The following is a 13,490-nucleotide window of genomic DNA, read 5'->3' as shown; positions in this document are numbered from 1 at the left end:
ATCCACTTGTTATTGTCTCTTTATATTCTTATCATTATATTTATTCACTCAAAATTTCTTGGATACGGTTTATATTCCATGAAAATATCAATAAAAACAGAGAAAAATATGAAAAGGGGATAAAGTTTAAACTGCACAAGATTCGTAGTTAAATTTTGGCAAAAATTCACAAATTTTGTTGATACTTTTGACATATTGGTTAAATATATATCAACAAACTGACATATGACATTCTCATCAATTTTATTTTAAATAATTACGTTTTTGAGAAAAAATTTCACATCAATTTTCATCAAAGACAACCGATATATCAATTTATCTATCAATATTTCTATAAATTTACATATAGTTATTTTCACCAATACCGATATTTTCATGCACGTATCTTTTTATCTTGTACTCTTTTTTTTTTCTGGGTCAGATCTTTATGCTTTCTATCACTTAGGATATGGTGTCTAATTATTAGAAAGCCCAAAGCCCAAACCTCCAGAAAGAGTTGATCAGTTTATGCTTTGTTTTTGGATTGTTTTATTAACACCCCACATCTAAAATGTGCCTCTAAAATTCCAGCTTTGTTCTCCATTTTTTTGAAGCCACCCCATCCCCATAAACAAATGATGGCAAAAAAGCTAGCTTGACGACCACGGGCCACCCATATAAGAGGTATCCATCATTAATATTAGCACAATAAAAAAACCCCCCACATCGCAGAAGTTGACAACCAAGACCAAATCTCTAACAGACTGAGAATTGCCCAACACTCTTGATTCACACACCCCATCTTCCAATTCCCTATTACCTACCGGCGACTGGCTGGTGATTGAATACACACACACACACACACACACATATATATGGAGAGAGAGAGAGAGAGCATGGCGAGTGGCTGAGATTTTTTGCCCAGACACTGTGGTGGTTGGCAGCTGGCATAAGGGGGTGGATGGGGTTAATTTTGGACTTCATAACTTAATTCATGAGGGTAAAAACGGAAATTTAACCAAAAAAAATTATGGGGTATATTCATAAGATTGTAGGGTGTTAATAGAATTACCCGTGTTTTTTTTTTTTTTTGGGAAAACGTTTATGCTTTGTTTAGTATATAGCTAAATTTATGATCCATATATAAATTGAGGGCTCTTTTACATTCGTGTATTTCACCTAATCAGATCAATTTATCTTATATTGCAGATTCCACTTGTAAAACAGATGAAATTCCTAAATGAACATCTGCCAAAACTGTATGACCAGAAGAATTTCTGAATAAAAAAAAAACTGTAAATTTCGTCATTGTGGTCATGTTTCCAGCATCATCTGAAACGAAATGGTGAAGAATTTAGGAAGAAGACGAAGATGTATACCCAATCCACCCATTCATCAGTGGAATCCAATGGTCAAACAAAGAACATATTTTATCTAATTTTTGGTACTTCAAATCATATCTAGTTTGGAAGCCTTCCAAAAGTTTGGGGCACTTACCTTGATTCTTCTCTGTACTGTGACCAGTAGGAGTTGGTTCGGTTCCACTCAGTTCAGTTTTTTCTTTGTTTTTTGTGTTTTTTGAAACTCCTTTGCACACTATCAATTCAGAAAAATCGAGATCAAGTTAAATAAGTACTAACGTTGCAGGTTACACAATATAACTAATGTATGCATTGTTGAAACTTCAAAGAGAGGGCAAATGCATATATTTATTTCATTACAGAGTAGATGCAAATATATTTCATCACAAATAATGATAAAACTATTTAAAGAAAAAAAATGATACTAATACTTGTGTCAAGCTAAGCTTAAGGAATCCGATAAAGTTGAAACTAGAAACCTTATGAACTCATTGATGACAACAAAGTTTGTAGTGTGCGGGAGCACATATTGGGGTTGATTGATATTGGTACTAAGTTGAATGCTTTGGATGTTGCAATAAATGATTTATTATTGGTTCATGTGGCTCTCAACTCTTTGCCTTCGGAGTACTCTCAACTAAAAAAATACCTACAATGCTAAACAAGAAAAGTGGGATCTCAATGAGCTTAAAACTATTTGTGTTATAAAAATCAGAAAATAAGACAAGAGAGAAATAAGGTTGCAAATTTAGTCCATACCCATGCTAAGAATTTTGCCAAAGACCTTTCAAAAAACCCCTCCTACAAACCTAAAAGGTCTAACAACTTCGAGGCAACAACCAAGCCAAATGGTCTGAAGTGTTTTTTTTTAAGAAATTTGCTGGCCATATGAAGAAGGGTTGCCCAAAGTATAGGCGTTGGTTGGAGAAAGAAAAGGCTAAAAGTTGAGAACATTGTGTTTGTTAGCTTTGAAACTAGTTTGGTTGATGTTCCTTTTGATACATGGTGGCTTGACAATGGTACTTCTGTATATATTGCAAATACTTTACAGGGTTCATAAGCAAGAGGGTGTAAAAAAAGGATGAAGTAAGCGTGCTCGTGGGCAATGGAAAAAGAGTACCGATGGAGTTCATTAGAGTAGTTTCGACTTCTTTTGGGTTTTGATTTTATTTTAGATTTAGAAGACGTTATTTATGTACCTTCTATGAGAAGAAATTTGGTTTATGTTGGCGAACTCATGAAGAATAAGTTTTTTTTTTCTTTTTTCCAAATTTTAATGAAGATGGTTTTGATATTAGTCATAAGTTGAATTATATTGGAAGTGGTTTGTTTGTTGATGGTTTGTTTAAGCTAAATTGCAAGGTTCCTTTTGTCCCTATTAACACCGTAGTAATTAAAACAAGGATTCAACCAATGAAACTTCATCCAAGTTATGGAACAAGCATTTAGGACATATATCAAAGGAACAAATGCAAACTGGGAGAGCTAAGTTTATTCATTGGTTTTATTGTCCAAATCACACCACAAGAATTATTGAAACTGGGAGAGCTAAGTTTATAGAAGAGTCTATTGGTGATTTAGAGGTTGAAAGCTTCAGCTTTGAAGAAAAAAAAGAAGTTAATCAACAAGAGGTTGTTCTACAAGAGGATGTTGTTGTCCCCACCATGGCAGCAAGTGAGCAAATCCCACTTCCTAATGCTCACGTGGAAAATGAGCAGCAAGAAATAACACGTGATGACCATGATATGCCAATTCAAGTGAATGAGCCTATAGTCCTTGCTAACAATGTCGACAACCAAAACCAATTTACGAAAATCCCAAAGAACTGGAAAGCCTGCAATATCGGATGATTTTCTTTGTTATCTTCAAGAATTTGAATTTAACTTGGGAGAGCTTGATGATCCAATTACATTCAAAGAAGCCATGACTAGTTCTCAAAACAAAGAGTGGTTGAAACCATGAAGTCTGAGCTTGAATCAATGAGTAAAAATGGAGTTTGGGAGTTAGTCCAATTACCAAAGGGGTGCAAGGCTATAGGATGTAAGTGGGTATTCACAACCAAAAGAGATTCTAAGGGAGACATAGAGCAATATTTAAGGCTAGATTAGTAGTCAAGAGTTTCATACAGAATGAAGGAATTGACTACAATGAGATATTATCTCCAGCTTCTACCAGAGATTCATTTAGAGTCATAATGGCACTCGTAGCTCATTTTGACTTATTTCTACACCAAATGGATGTAAAACCACATTCTTGAATGGAGATTTAGATGAAGAAATTTTCATGAAGCAACCTGAAGGGTTCATTCAAAAAGGGAGAGAGAATTTGGTGTTTAAGCTCAAGAAATCCATTTACGGTTTGAAACAAGCCTCAAGACAATGGTACTTGAAATTTCATCAAGCTATGCAAGATTGTGGTTTCATTGAAAATCCGTCTGACGAGTGCATATATCTAAAACTCAATGCGAGGAATTTTATAATTTTAGTCCTTTATGTAGATGACATCTTGCTATTTAGCACCAGTCTTACCCTACTCCATGAGACAAAGTTTTTCTTGTCTAATAAATTTAAGATGAAAGACATGTGAGAGGCATTGAACGTTTGGGGATAGATATCACTAGAGATAGGAAGAATAAAATACTTGGCTTATCTCAAAAAGCTTACTTGAACGAATTCTTAAAGGGTTTGAGATGCAGGATTGCAATGGTTGTAACATTCCCATGGAAAAGGCAAACAAGCTAGGTAAATTTCAATGCCCCCAAACTGAAATTGGAAGGGTAGACATGGCTGGAAGACATTATGCTTCTCTTATTGGAAGCCTTGTATGCACAAGTGTGCACTAGAGTTGATATTGCTCAAGCAATTGGTGTTTTGTCTTGATATCAATCTAAGGTTTCATGCATTGGATGGCTGCAAAAAGAGTCATGAGATATCTGAAAATGACTAAAACTTATAAGCTTTGTTATAGAAGGACCAACAATCTTGAGTTGATTGACTACTCAGATTCAGATTTTACGGGGTGTGCAGATTCTCTCAAGTCTACTTCTAGCTATGTTTTCATTCTCGACGGAGAAGTTGTGTCTTGACAAAGTGTAAAACAAGGCGTCTACTATACAAGCTGAGTATGTAGCTTGGTATGAAGCCACTTAGCAAGGTGTGTGGTTGAAGAACTTCATATCTAGCATGAATGTTGTCGAATCGATTGCTAGGCTTATTCAGTTATGGTGCGATAACAAAGCCGCTATTTTCCATGCTCGAAAAAACAAAAGGTCTTATGAAACTAGACATTTGAATCTCAAGTATAAGATGATTCGCAAGGAAGTCAAGAAGCAATAAGTCAAAATAGATTACAGTAATACTTGGGACACTTTGGATGCGGCCTTTAACTATCAATGTTCTTTGATTGAAACCTTTGTGATGTTTAGTTTTTGATCGAAGTCCCTAATAGTAATGTAATAATATATTTCTATATAAGTTATTATATTTTTAACTTAAAAATAAAATTTGTGGTTATTTATATTAATGAGATTTAAAATAAAACCCATAATTTATGGGATTAAAAATATTAAAAATAAATTATACTCTCCAATATATTGTGTGTATCCATATATATATATATATATATATATATATATATATATATATATATATATTATACATGGGTATGTTCATAAAAAAAAACTAACCAAAAAATTATTGTACCAAAACATGGGTCATTTTTAAAAAACACAAAAAAAAAAATATATATTAGGCTTAATAACATTATCAAATTTCTTCTATTAAACTTGACATAGATACATTTTCAAATCAACGAAATAGAATGTACCCATATAAGTTTTAAAATGGATTAGAGAAAATATTGAATGAATTTTATATAAAAAATGGGTACATTGTGTATTAAAAAAAGGGTACATTTTTCATATAATAAATTGGTACATTAAGAATGGGTACATATTAAATTTTTTTTTTACAAAAATTTAATGGGTACAAACTTATTCTAATTTTATTTTTTATATTTTGAAAATGTTTGAATTGAAAATTAATTAGGATTTTAATACGGGTGTGAGTATTAAAACTCTAAATCAATCACTAATTTTTATTATAAAAATTATGTAACTTACATGTAATTCACTCATATATTAATGATAGGGACTTTGATCAAAATCTAAAAACTAATAAGGTCTTAATCAATGAATATTAGAAACTAGGGACCGGATACTAATTTTTCCTTAATATTTAATCAATGTTGGCGGATCCACTCAATAAAGTTATTCCTAATGCAGCATTCGATATGCATGTGAAGAACATGGGCTTAGTTTTTGATTTTGATGCACTGAATTAGTGGGAGATTCATGTTTTCTAATTTAATTAGTTCTCTCTTGCATTCATTCTGGAGTTTAGTCACTATGACTATTATATTGTTTTTTGCTGGTTCGTGAGTTTTGGATTATAAGTTTGAAGCATTTTCAGTTATTTATTATGATCTTGTTCAATATATGCGGCTGCTTGAATGCAGAAGTGAAAAGTAAATTTAATGCTTTAAAGTCACAAGCATTTACAAAATGATCTGAAGAATGTTTTCAGATATTGTTTTCATTAAAGATGGAAAACTAAGTTGTTCTGGTACAGTTACACCAGTCGTCATGCACCAACTGGATTTTGGACATAAGGTTTCAGTCATCATTCTTCATTCACCAACTGGATTTTGGACATAAGGTTTCAGTCATCATTCTTCATTCTTTTAACGGTTTCTGGAGGGCTTCCTTTGAAAGCATTAAGCAGGCTAAAATGATCTAATCAAGGAAAACCTTACAAATTAAAATATCAATATATTACATCAAGCTTGATATTTATATTTCAATGTTCTCACTTATTGGTGTTTTACATGATTGACCATGCTCACATATGTGATTATGAAAACTAGACGTTAGGCGTATCTTCTGTTGTTGATAATTGCAAGTGTACACTATCGTTCAAGTGATATAGTAACAAGTAGAGTGTCATTCAAATAAGGATCGGATTAACCTAAATTTACTATTGAGATTGACTTCAAACTAAACTTAAATAAAAGAAGGATTACGATAGCAACTTCAAATATGCAAAGAAACGAAATGAAAGTAAAAATAATAATTGATCGAACACGAAGCAAAAGTGAATGAATTATGCAAGATTAATATATGAAAGCACTAGGACATCAGGTTATGATCAAACTAATAACAAACATGAATGAATTCGATGACATAAAAGAAAACAACCAAATTTCAATCTCGACTCCACGGCAAAGCTTGAATCTCCAATTTCTTCTTTTCCGTTGGCTGATGTGTATCCTGGGGGTATGGAGACTCCTCCTGAATGTCTGCGTGTTTTCAATCCTCCCCCAAAAATCCTTGCTGCGCTGATCTCCAAAAAACCCCTTTAATTCTCCCCCCGTCTGCCTCTTAATAAGGGGATTAAAAACCTTCTCATTCTTGGAAAAGTCCAACGCCATTTTTTATGAAGCTCAAATTAGATTTAATTTGATAAAGCCCAAATTCCACAACTCTCACATAGCTGCAGTCCAGTTCGTTATTCCTTCATACTTTCTTTATAATTCTTCTTAAAAAAAACACACTTATTTCTGACTATTATTTCTACAAAACTCACACAAAACACATCAAACTCACCAATTTAATATAAAATCATGACCAAATAATAAGTAAAAGAGGTATAAAACATGCATATAATATCACCCTAACATCTTCCCATGAGAAAAGTCTCATGGATCATTTTATTCCTTCAGGAACTGCTGGAATTTTAGTGCTCTGCCCATTTTCAGGGTTCAATCTAAATATAAAATGCATACTTCTAAAGGCACTGAACCATTTCACTAGTTTCAAAGAGAGGATAAGAGAAGCAATTGTTTTTTGTAATTGCAAGATTTATCTTGCGGCTTTTCCTGACGTGAAATAATGAACTTCTTGGACTATCCGTGTGGATGAGAGTCCTCGCTGCCCAGCCACAGATGAGCACAATAAAACATAAGGGATAATGTTAAGGAGACTAAATTTTTAAACCAAATTTGCAAACCAAATGTGTTACTAATAGAAAATAAGCACGTTAACCAATACTTAAACAATAATCAAATCATCAACAACCACATCATTTGGTTTACAAATTTAATTTAAAAAGTTTGATCTTCCTAACATTATATAGACATAAGAGAATATGTACGTAGTTTAGGGAGCTAGAAAATCGACAAGTTCCGAAGAACATTGACCTTTTATTTTATAGTCAAACACTGTCCTGCATTAAATGTTACACAGAAGTGGAGGTTGGAACCCATACAAGATTATCAGCGGGAAAGAAATGGCACACAGGGGAAGGCCCTGGCTTAATCCTAAGGACTTGAAATGAAGCATGATTAGGGCTCCACTGAGAGGTGTCCAAGTGGCAAACAGCAACAGCATCCACTCTATCTCCATCCTCACCACCTAATGAAACCTTGTAAACCTTGTTCAACCTTTCTTGGCTGTGACAGTAGAAAACGGCATAAGGGTAAGGCATGGTGTGACATGCCATCATCTTGGGAGCTAAAACCTCTTTAGGCTCTTCCAAAATAGTGTAGTTCTGGAAATGGGTGGATGAGTTTGTGAGATGGGTACACAACACGGAAAGTATTATCCAATCCGAAGATGCTGCGTGCAAAGTCAAGCATTGATTCTAAAGAAGTAGCACATGACTTGATCTCTTCTTTGATGGGTGCAGTCTCACAATGTCTAAGAGTATCTTCCATGGCTTTGGCTTGGGGAGAGTCTTGAGAGAAGGAAAAAACTTGAAGAAGGTAGTGGAGTTGTTTTGAGGAGAAGGGAAATAAATCAGCTTCTACTCTTGGCAACAAGTGGGGAGATTTTGAAAGGTTTCTTTTGGGAAAATAGATGGCCATTGTTTTCCCCAGCTTTAGGTCCTTCAAGGTGAAGAAAATCATGAGGGAATGGTCCATGTGATGCATGTGGGATGATGGATGAGCATGGTCATGATGTGTAGTTTCATGGCCACATCACCATCTGTCTTAGCACGAATTCTTCTTAATGTCTCTTCCTTCCATTCCCTGAGGACACTGTATAATATATAACAAATTGATAAGATTGCCATTGTTGCAGTATCATGAGATTTTTCTAATTAAAAGTATAAGAATTAGTAGAGAGAGAAATGAAGTGTTACCATGACAAGCAGTAGGAGATGAAGTATGGGGATCAAGAAAGTTCCTTCCTTTGAACTTACAGGTGCTTACCATTAATTTCTTCCACTAATTTTGATAGAGCAGAAGTGCTGAAAGAGACCAAAATCTATAGGTTTTCCGCAGCAGCTGGCACGCTGTGTAGATCAACTTTTTATATCACATTTATAAATCATGTTATGTATCATCAATAGAAAATAAGTATATTGCTCTATATTTATACTTAAGTAATAATCGAATTATTAACAGTCACATTATATGGTTCACAAAATATAGTTTAAATAGATAGTTTTCTTAACATTTTCATAGTTTTTTATTTTTGGGGACAAATTAACATTTTCATAGTCTAAATACTCAATAATTGGTTAGGAAAAGTGTACAGTTTTATGTTTCACATTTTAATTGTGGCAAATGCATTATTGACTTGCAAGTGCTAGGCCAGTTGGCCATCCACTTGTTGTCTTTAATTTGTCTTGTTATAATTATTGCTATTCTTATCCACTAAACAATAGACACATGCGTTTTTGTTTTCTTTGTTTTTGATGTTCTATCATTACTGTTATCTTCCACGAAGATTTAAAAGTATCTTTATCATTCATTTATGATTTCTTGATATCCATGTATTCCATGTGATTGTGAGCCCTTTGCTTCTTGGAGCCTCTTCTTTCACTTACATGAAGCATCCCAATTAGGGGTGGATTTTTTTTATCAAATTGCCGTGCCAACCGAATTGCCAACCGTGCCATACTGATTTTGTGCCAATCGATAATGGTACAGTATTGTACTGTACCGAAATTTCATGGTACGGTATTGGTAATGGATACCATTACCACTGTATTACTGTACTGTATCGAAAATACAATATAATGTATAATTTATAAATTATATAATAGATAATTGTATAACACATATTTATAATATTCCAATAATTTGAAAATAAAACCCTACTTATATTAGCATTATTGTTGGTAACTTTGATCTCTTGAAATGGTGGAAATCAAACACAAAAGAGTTCCTAATTCTTTCACAAATAGCCAAGATATCTTTGTAACCCTCACTTCTATCGTTGCTAGTGAAAATGCATTTAGCCTAGGGAGGAGGGTTGTGGACCCTTTTAGGGCATCTTTGACTCCTAAAATAGTAGAGGCCCTAGTGTGTACTAGTGGTTGGCGTAGGGTAGATGAAGTAGACTTCTACAAGGAACCAACGGAAGATATGCTTCAATTTTACAAGGAAATTGAAGAAGAGGAAACAAGAAAGATATGCTTTAATTTTTTTTTAGTAAATTTGTTATTAAATGGTTTTTCAACTTTAATTCTTCTTGTTCCTAATTAATATGTTTTCTTTGTTTGTAATGTAGACTTGACACAAGCTCAATCTTTTACAAGTTCAATGCCTCCTCCAAAAGCTTCAACATCTCAAGCTTGAATAACTGATCAATGAATTCTACTTTTTGAAGTTTAGTTCCAATTTTCATTTGGTTTGAAACTTTAATTTCTATTTGGATTGTTAACTTCTATTTGTTTTGGTTCGTAACTTCTATTAGGATTGTAAGCTTAATTTTCGTCATGAATCTTGATGCATCATTTGAATTATTATGTGTGTGAATTATGAACGATAAATAATAGATGAATTTAAGCTAAAAATGTATGAGATAAAGGTACAAAAAAAAAGTTTTGCCCTTGAATTGGGTTAAAAAAAAATAAAAACAGATTTTGTCCCAAAACAAAATGGCAATTACCATTACCATACCATGCCAACCGAACTTCGGTATACCGAAAATTTGGTACGGAAATGGTAATAAATTTTACCAAACTGAATGTTTAGTACGGTAATTGGTACGAGGATTTTGGTACGGTAACCGTACCGAACCCACCCCTAATCCCAATAATTGCGTTTCATGTAAATAATAAAAAATATATATGTAAATTTTTATTTATATAATATAATTACGCAAAACATCAAAGTTACTTGTATCATAGTAGTTGTTTTCCCAAAAAAATCACAACGAAGAAAAGCCCCAAAATAAAATGTTATACGAGTGGTATTGGACTAGTGGAGGGAATGGAATTCACAAAACTTCGGGTTGCAATATAAACATTCTTGCAATAAGTTTAGCATATAGCTTTATGGCCTTTTTTTATTTTTGTGGTCCATATGGTGAGACACCACACCTTAATTTTAATCTGGCTCCTATGGTAGAAGAAGCTGTTATTCATGACCTTGTAATCAAGTCTGTTAGCAATACCGATCCAATTTGTAATTTTCTTCATTGTTTATTAAATATCTGTTAAGATTTAAGAGCACATATGCCCTTCGTTCCTATTGGCTGTCTCAACCGATCATAAACTACCACATAAGCGTGTATTTTTTTGTAATCAAAGAAAAACATACTCAAAAATCCCTCACACTAATCTTCCTTACAGTCCTCTAGTTCTCAAGAAATAAAAATGGCAGCCATGGAAGGTGTTCTTCAATGAAGAGACTGAACGATGTTGTGCAGCAACAACTGAACCTCGACTCCGTCAAAACTCGAGCCATTAATCTCTTCAAAACTCAAGCAAGCTCTTCAACATCGTTGGATGACCTTTAGATCTCTAAGGCCTTCGTTGTTCATTCCAAGAAAGTAAATGCTGAAAACTATACAATTGTTGCCCGTGATGCGACTGATGCATTGAAGCTATTGCCTGAGATGACGGTGGAAGAAAATTTCAGAGAGAACTTTTTTATGTAATGTTGGAGATGAGGATATTTGAAGAGGTAGATGAAGGTCAATTTTCTGCTGCAACATTTCAGAGTTTTTTTCGTGTATTTGGCAACCAGGTTCATGTAATATGGTGCTCAAGGGCTTGCTAGTTAAGTTCGCCTTGTCAATTGACAAGTTCGTAGTTGGGGTTAATTATGATTATACGATAAAAAATCTACCGTAAAGGTCTCTGCTGATAGCAGCAGTAATGAATAATGGATTGTCACGTATAAGAATAAATATATATACATGCATTAGTGGATGTTAAAAAAAAAATTTCTATTTCAAGTAGAGAACAACAACAACAACAAAGCCTTTTCCCACTAAGTGGGGTCGGCTATATGAATCCTAGAACGCCATTGCGCTCATTTGTGTCATGTCATCCGTTAGATCCAAGTACTCAAGTCTTTTCTTAGAGTCTCTTCCAAAGTTTTCCTAGGTCTTCCTCTACTCCTTCGGCCCCGAACCTCTGTCCCGTAGTCACATTTTCGAACCGGAGCGTCAGTAGGTCTTCTTTGCACATGTCCAAACCACCGGAACCAATTTTCTCTCATATTTCCTTCAATTTTGTCTACTCCTACTTTACCTCGGATATCCTAATTCCTAATCTTATCCTTTCTCGTGTGCCCATACATCCCACGAAGCATCCTCATCTCCGCTACACCCATTTTGTGTACGTTGATGCTTCACCGCCCAACATTCTGTGCCATACAACATCGCTGGCCTTATTGCCGTCCTATAAAATTTTCCCTTGAGCTTCAGTGGCCTACGACGGTCACACAACACGCCGGATGCACTCTTACACTTCATCCATCCAGCTTGTATTCTATGGTTGAGATCTCCATCTAATTCTCCGTTCTCTTGCAAGATAGATCCTAGGTAGCGAAAACGGTCACTTTTTGTGATCTTCGCTAGATTGCTCCGGTCATTAGTGTGGATAAGTATATAAATGGATAGAGATAGGAAAGCAAACACAAGATGTACGTGGTTCACCCAGATTGGCTACGTCCACGGAATAGAGGAGTTCTCATTAATTGTGAAGGGTTTACACAAGTACATAGGTTCAAGCTCTCCTTTAGTGAGTACAAGTGAATGATTTAGTACAAATGACATTAGGAAATATTGTGGGAGAATGATCTCGTAGCCACGAAACTTCTAAGTACCGGAGTGTGGTATCGTCTTGACTTGCCTTATCTGTCTCATAGGTAGATGTGGCATCTTCTCTGGAAGTACTCTTCCTCCATCCAGGGGTGGTATCTGTAACTGGTGGAGATGCACAAGGTAATGTATCAATTTCAATTGAAGCTTACTTGTAGTTTCATGCTTGGTCAAGCGAGATACAAACCATGTAGTAGGAGTCCCCCAAGTCGCCGAGCTGGGGGATCTGCTGAAAGAGGTGACAGACAAGGTAAGCAATCAGAGCTCTGGCTGATTGTTCACATTCTCCCTATCTCGCAGGCAGCATGAAGGATAAAGAGAAGAAAAATGAGGATAGATGATATGGGATACTTTTGCTTTTGAAGAAGTAACTTTCCACAGGCTTATTCTTGAACTGGGCTGGAGGGTTTTCTGGTTTCCTCCAGAGTATAAGGCCGACTGAAGAATTTGAGGGTCAAAACAAGTCCATTAAATCTAGAGTACGTTCGACCCTGCTGATATGGGATACTTTTGCTTTTGATAGAGTAGTGGATGTATCGGCACGTGTGCTGTTACGCTTGTCTCCACATGCTTCCTTGTATCCTTCTCACTTGCCCTATCTGTTCCTCAGGCAGATGCGGTATCTTCCCTGGAAGCATAAGATGTTCAAGATGAGTACTCGAGAGCAATGCCAGGTAAGTAATCAGGTAAGGGGTTCCAGGCAGTCAGTTCCTGGCTGGAAGCTTGATTCCAAGTGCTGACTGATTGCTCTCTTTCTCCTTGTCTTGCAGGTAGGAACAAGGCCAAAGGAAAAGACAGGGAAAAAGCATGATATGGGATACTCTTGCTTTTAACCCTGATGATATGAGATAATCTTGCTCTAGTATAGCTTGTTTACAGAGGTATTATCGGGGGGAAAGAAAGCTGAATATTTCGAAAGGCTTTGTTGGGAGTGCCCTCTCAGATAAGAGAAAGGGTTGAGCATTTTTGCAGGTCTGCCTGTCCGTTAGGGATGGAAGTCGACATATATAGGAGTCTCCCTAGCATCAAGT

The 13,490-nt window shown here is 35.1% G+C and overlaps 1 long non-coding RNA gene across 1 annotated transcript; it reads right to left on the bottom strand.

Moving 5' to 3' along the window:
- Window positions 1-7,563: 7,563 nt before the first annotated feature.
- Window positions 7,564-8,919, bottom strand: LOC103431833 (uncharacterized). Its single transcript, XR_011572011.1, has 2 exons — window positions 8,540-8,919; window positions 7,564-8,435 (listed from the first exon to the last, which is right to left on the bottom strand). It is a non-coding gene; the product is annotated as an uncharacterized lncRNA (long non-coding RNA).
- Window positions 8,920-13,490: the final 4,571 nt, after the last annotated feature.

The sequence above is a fragment of the Malus domestica genome, chromosome 10, assembly GCF_042453785.1.
Source record: "Malus domestica chromosome 10, GDT2T_hap1".
Classification (NCBI taxonomy): Eukaryota; Viridiplantae; Streptophyta; class Magnoliopsida; order Rosales; family Rosaceae; genus Malus; species Malus domestica.
The sequence above is the reverse complement of the archived record's forward strand: the minus strand, read 5'-3'. Positions and strand labels throughout refer to the sequence as shown.